Source organism: Achroia grisella, unplaced genomic scaffold, assembly GCF_030625045.1.
Source record: "Achroia grisella isolate CSIRO2021 unplaced genomic scaffold, CSIRO_AGI_Agris_v1 utg821, whole genome shotgun sequence".
NCBI lineage: Eukaryota > Metazoa > Arthropoda > Insecta > Lepidoptera > Pyralidae > Achroia > Achroia grisella.
Genome location: NW_026713035.1, coordinates 760,396 through 766,983, shown reverse-complemented (window position 1 = coordinate 766,983; position 6,588 = coordinate 760,396). Strand labels below are relative to the sequence as shown.

At 27.9% G+C, this 6,588-nt stretch overlaps 2 long non-coding RNA genes across 2 annotated transcripts; both read left to right on the top strand.

Annotated features, from left to right (window-relative positions):
• Positions 1-421: 421 nt before the first annotated feature.
• Positions 422-2,958, top strand: LOC131852078 (uncharacterized). Its single transcript, XR_009357909.1, has 3 exons — positions 422-515; positions 1,981-2,093; positions 2,579-2,958. It is a non-coding gene; the product is annotated as an uncharacterized LOC131852078 (long non-coding RNA).
• Positions 2,959-3,686: 728 nt separating this feature from the next.
• On the top strand, positions 3,687-6,588 carry LOC131852077 (uncharacterized). The gene is made up of 4 exons (XR_009357908.1): positions 3,687-3,817; positions 4,531-4,819; positions 5,392-5,503; positions 6,310-6,588. It is a non-coding gene; the product is annotated as an uncharacterized LOC131852077 (long non-coding RNA).

Genomic DNA, 6,588 nt, shown 5'->3' with positions numbered 1-6,588 from the left:
TACCTACAAAACCAGATTGGTTTGTTTATATTGAGATTAAACTCAAGAGTAGCTCTCCTAATCATGATAATATATTCCTATATTTAACTATCTGGTAATCTAATTTTCATTTTATAATTTTTTGTACATTATGTATCATATATAACATACATCTATTACATCAATCGTATATTATACTCCTATGATGTGGATTCCAAAAAAATCGTTTTCGTGTCGCAAATATTGTATGACTACTAATCTGATTATTTATTTATCTATTAAACAATCCACACCCATTATCGAAAATAAACTTCCTTGTGCAATGAAAAATGTGAAAATATGAGTACGTGCGTAATCATTCTATCGATTCAATGATAAACATAGATAAAAGATAAGTCCGTTAGAGGAACGGCGTACGCCAATATCATAGCATATAGTCATTGTTTCGTATTACATTGTGTGTGAATCAGTGTCTTCTATCCTCTTATATGTGTATATTTTTAATTTTGTTGTAGAATAAAAAAAATCAATATGTGGTAAGTGAAAGAATTTTGTGTTTTTATTATTATTATTATGTCTTGTATACTTATCATGAGATATTAACAAATCGTAAGTTATAATTAATTTTATTTTGATACAAATTTACCTCTTAACTATGTAGATATAAATAGCTATTTAAGGGGTAAATCCTTATACATTTGTACATAGTGAGCTAACTACAAGATTAAATATTTTTAACATTGCTACATACGTCTATAGTTCACTTATAAATTATATAAATTAGTCCATTACTTTATTTATATATTATTCTGTGATGCATCTCGAATAGCAGTACAATGTGGCAAGTAGAAATAAATTTTGTACCAAAAAATAAACGACTAATTACCAATCCTACTAAAATTGTATATGAGCTACGGCACAAAGTGACTGAAGAAAAAGAATTGTAAAATAATCATCGAAATGAATTCGTATTTATTCTTCAATTTACGAAAACTTTTGTGAACGTCACGTGATATATGTATTTGCAAATTCCGCACTGATTTTAAAAACTATGCAATCTATTAAACGAGTGAAGTTGTTTTTTCTGAAATATAGGTAATCTTAATAATAGTTCTTTCTCTTCTCCTTATCTCTCTGCACGTATTTATGTACTTGCACTTTATTACGACAAAACGTTTGAACAGATCTTAATGAAATTTAATATAAACATAGATTAAGATGTATGTATATAGGTTATTTAGACAATATCTAAAGAAATTAGACGAAAGCAGTGGTCACAGCTAGTTTCTAATAAATAATTAAACTCCCTAGTTTGTTATCACTGATTCTCAATTGATCGGTCTCTACTATTGAACATATGTGTTAATTTGTTGTTTATTTTAATTAAAAATTTGTAAAGGTTAAGTAGTTTTTAACGAAACAAACACGTAACTATCATAGTCTATATTTGATGATGTTGTAGTGCTGTGTAAAAGAGTCTACAATGAATATTAAACAAGACTTGGACCTGATTAATCTGGTTGGTTAGTCTGAAAAATTAATACATACCCTTCACTTACATAAGAGCCCTTCATGTTTGTATGTGTGCAGGTCACACATCTTCTCAGCTCGTATAGGTACCTAATAAACTGTCGCATCTATACTAGAATAAATCTGCATTGACTCTGTGTAGATTAAATCTATACCGGCACCTCCACATGAACATTATTTGGATAAAATTTTCACTAAAGTGTAAGTTTTATAGGCATATTACCCTTACGCTATTTCTTATAGAATCTGACATAATATTTCTTAATAAATCTATAAATCAAGTTTAACCTGTTAGACCTATTATTATATAATTAGAAATAGAGCCCGACTGTCGAAGAAATTCCGCACAAATCTTGTAGTTTACTAACAAGCAAACTTTTATTGATTTTTATTCAAATTTTAAGTGTGTATGTGATGTGACATTATAAAATTACTCGCATACATATATAATATTTTTTCTTTTTTTTACAGTTGCGTCTGTTCAATGTTGTGTAAGATCATCAGTTGCGTGTCCACACTACTTGTAATTGCAGCTATAGTTCTAATCGTACTGTGGGTTATGAACGTATTTAGTTCCGATGACAGTAAGTAATAAAATACATTTTTATATTATTTTAGTTTTAAAAAACATTTGCTTTATATTCCTGTCCCGCTCTAATTGCATAGTAAACTGAGATTCCTGTAGCAACTTAGTAATTTAAGTTGCGATTGATAAACTTTAAATTGAGAAGACTTCTCCAAAGATTTTGTAACATAGATTAACCATTTTAAATAGTATTTTCTCTATAATCAATGATGATGAAACAGAAGCTCATGAATTGACCACTAACAACTAATTTATATTTTCTATTAGTTGTTTACCAAATGTTTTAAATATGCAGAATATACGAGAAGGTAATATCTTGTCGTATATCTAATTTCTGTTACCATGATTTACCTATGTTAAATTCTATTGTATTGAGTAGAAAATGCATATCACTCCATATATGAATTTATAAAATGTTCATCTACCTGACGGATATCTATAACAAATAAGTATACTTAATTAATTTCTAATTTACTTTTACAGATACCCCCTCTCACGAAGAGCTTTTGAAACGCGCTGTTCGGTCACCGAAATTCATATTGCAAATGTGAATTAAATAATTTTAATAAATAGTCATAAACAAATGTAATATGCTAAAAAATTTATAAAATACCACTTCACTTAAAATAATGCAACAATTAATGAAAATTTTAGTTATAACTTGTCTAATATTGTATTCAAATTCTAAGAATCAGATACAAGGGAGTGCATTTAGATGATTGAATATATGGTCATCTAATATTAAAGTCTCAATTCGATCATCAATCGATCGATTTAAAAAAAGAAGATATCGTATTCAAATCCTTGATGAGTCAAGGAGATCCCTGAAACGATTTTATTCATTTTTTTATTATCGATTGTTCTAAAGTGTTATATTAACTATTTCTTTATTTAATATATAATAATATGTTGTAATTGTAATAATATATATATTTTTTAATTATTATGAAATCTGTTTAAATTACGTATCTAATTCCGTCCCTTCATTTTATTCATATCTAAAAATATTAGTATTTAACACTTATTAAATTATTTCTGAATACATGTTTTGTAACTTGTAATAGAATCCGGGTATAAATATATATAGTACGTACATTTTAAATTAATGTAATTGACATATCTATAAGCGAATTTACAAAAAGAGCTAGTCAATAGGTACCTATTAAATGAAGATTATTATTGTATTTGCATCTACAGACTATCATACATGTCGTATGTATTTCAAGTATAAATATGTATTTCAAGTATATAGCTTTATAATTCGACTACAAACCTCCAGATGATTTATATTATTACTTTTTTATTTATTAACTTCAAAGGGTACAAATGTATGTAACTTTTTAATAAATATTGTATTTAATTATTTTCTAGTAGTGCCTAAAGGTACCAACATCTGTACTATATTTAGTGTATATTGTAAAATGTACTGTATATAGTATTAAGTTATTTAAAAAAAATGCATGACATAATTTGTATTAAATTAAATATCTTCGAAATAACGCCTCCTTTTCATTTATCATTACAATTCAAGATTGACTGACATTGCTTATATTATTGTCAATAACTAACTCAATCAATAGGTTAGACTGATTGAAACTGAATACCTTTGGGCAGTATCTAATTAAATAACATTCAGTGTTATTCAAAGTGTTAATATTATATAATAACTTAAAATAACTATTGGAAAACTATATTTTTAATTAATCTATACCTAAAAACTAAGTGAGTATCTTTTTCCATATATATGAATAATTAGTTAGCTAGTTATGTTTTCTAACTACATTGCAGACTATAAACACATTTTATATATCTACAATATCTAGCTGTATATCTCTGGATAACTCGCACTACGCCATCTCGTCCAAGATAAGCAGAGCCTGTATGATTGATACTAGATAACTGCTATAAATACATTTTTTTATATACATACATAAATAATCAAAGAAAACACCCAAATCGTTACGAACAATCATACTCATAAATTCTAATGTTTGTACCGTGCGAGGAATCGAACCCGCGATCGTCGGAAGTAAGGCAGTGTGTTAAACCGCTAGACCACCAAAGCCGTCAAGTTGGATGGATGCCTCTGCTGTTTAATTGCATATATTACGTCTTAGATGCTTTCTTGCAAGCCGAAAGGTATGTAGTACAGTTAATGTACTTACTATGTATCTTTAACCTTTAGAAAACTCCGGGGTAGAATGGTTCAGCAGGACATAGTAAAATGTGTTCTTTGACAACCAATAATAATATATGTATATATATAATATAATAATATAAGTATATGCATGAGAATATCATCATTTCCGACCTCAGAAAATTACTATTTTAATTAATTGTCCATGAAGTTAATGAATAGTAATCTATATAAATCCAGATCAGCCTTATCTAGATTGATTTCTTTCTGTAATTATACCGGAACCAATTCTTTTCAGATTACGTTTTACTTTCTCCATTAAGTGTTGTTACTGCTTTCGTTTTAAAACTCAAATACTAATAGGTTTATCGTGTGCATATGACGTACTTACTGTACATGCAATAATATTGCATTAGTACAGGTATTGATTCGAGCGGGAGGACCTGTTATTATGCTTTGCCGTGTTTGAGAACATACTGCACCTCGATGCAGTCTTCCAAATCATAACACTGTAATATTCTCAGTTACTAACTAGAAATAATAGAGCACTGTGTACGTTAGAGGAGAAATACAGTAAAAATAATGTGGTGAGTACTTTTTAATAGCAGACTACTCATAATATACCTTTAATTTATTAATTTACGCACTATGTAAGCAAATTAAGTTACGCTCCTATGTACAAAGTATATTCCGTATAGTGTATAATAATTTCTGTGAATTTTGTATATCAACAAAGTTCATTATTATTTTCAGTAGTGACTGTCCTGAGCGGTCACTAAATAAGTATATAGTTGTGGACTGAAAACAAAGTTTTGACCAAAAATTCACATGTTTTTCCTATGTACAATATAATTCCATTGTTTACCATATTTTTCTATTTGATCTACATATATTTGATGTACTTAAATTTTTAATTATAGTGATAATTTGAGTTTAACGATACAATGCTTGGTTATGTCAAGCATTTTCGGATCAGCAGATCAGAAATCTGTTTTGTAGTGTTAATTGAATACACAATGAAGAACAACAAACAAATAACCGATTACAATATCAGTTAGTATCGTCCAGATAGGTCGTTCTGCAGTGCCCAGTCATTCGGGATCCTGGTAGTAAACTGGTAGTTCACAATATAGTATAATAAATTTGTTCTCTTTTTCAGCTGCATTTGCAATCTCTTTTATCAACTCTTATCCTTGGCTTTGAGTTTATTTTTTGTAATTATATTGGTTTTAGTTATTTTATGGATTCTCGGAGTAATATGATATTCAAATGTAAGTACCTAGAAATAGTGAGCTTTCCTATGTTAATTTCTGATACATTGATGGCAAAAATCAGTCAATAATTAGTTTAATTTTTAAGTTTTACAGTTATTGCATATATGTATATATTTAAATTTCTTAGCTGCAAGTTAATGTTTATATATTCAGTGTACAGAACTGAGAAGTAAGTTACTTATTTATTTGATCTGTGGTTCAGTGCCTGAGAGCAAGTATTGATCTTACTAATGTAGGTGATGTTGTATCATAAATACCTGATATACAAAATTTTAAATTCAAATTGACAAATAGAAATTATTGTTCTGGGCATGAATTGATGTTATTTTCTTGGAGACAATATCTACATTTTTTGCATAGATTAATATGTTACTGACATTCACAAATTTAAATTGCCACTGATTATTACTTATATGTTCTTATCACGATTTGTGAAATTTAAAAACATTAATATGTCGCAGCTCTACCTAGCGTCGCGCTGGCAAATTAGAAAACACGACATTCTCGTTGCTCAAAATAATTTATTGTTTACAACGACATCTACCAGTGCTAATTAAAACTGCTATTATGTGATTATTTTAGCAGTAAATAAAATTATAGGTACATATAAATATTGTGTGATATCACGAGACTTATTATTCAAGTTTTTAAGCGTCGAATACCTAAATACTAATATTAATTAAAAACTTACAAAATAGTGTACAGGACAGAAAGACACAATGCCTGTTTCGGTTAAAAAAAATATAAAGGTAGTATAAACATAATGCAAATATTAAATTGTAATTACCTATATTATATTTCAGATTCATGAAGAAAACTAATCCGAGCAATTAATACTATGTTTTATATCATATTACCTTAGTTATGGTTGTAATATTGATGCAAACAATAATAAGTATAATTATACTAATTAATTATGAAGTACCTAAGTGAGACAGAGGCAATCCACGCAGACGATTATAATATAAAGTTTCGGTTTCATGTAATATTATATTATGATGTTCCTAGTGTATAAATATTTTTTCTAGTATTACTTGTGTAAAACTTAGTGCAATGGATATAAAATTTATTTTTTAAAGATT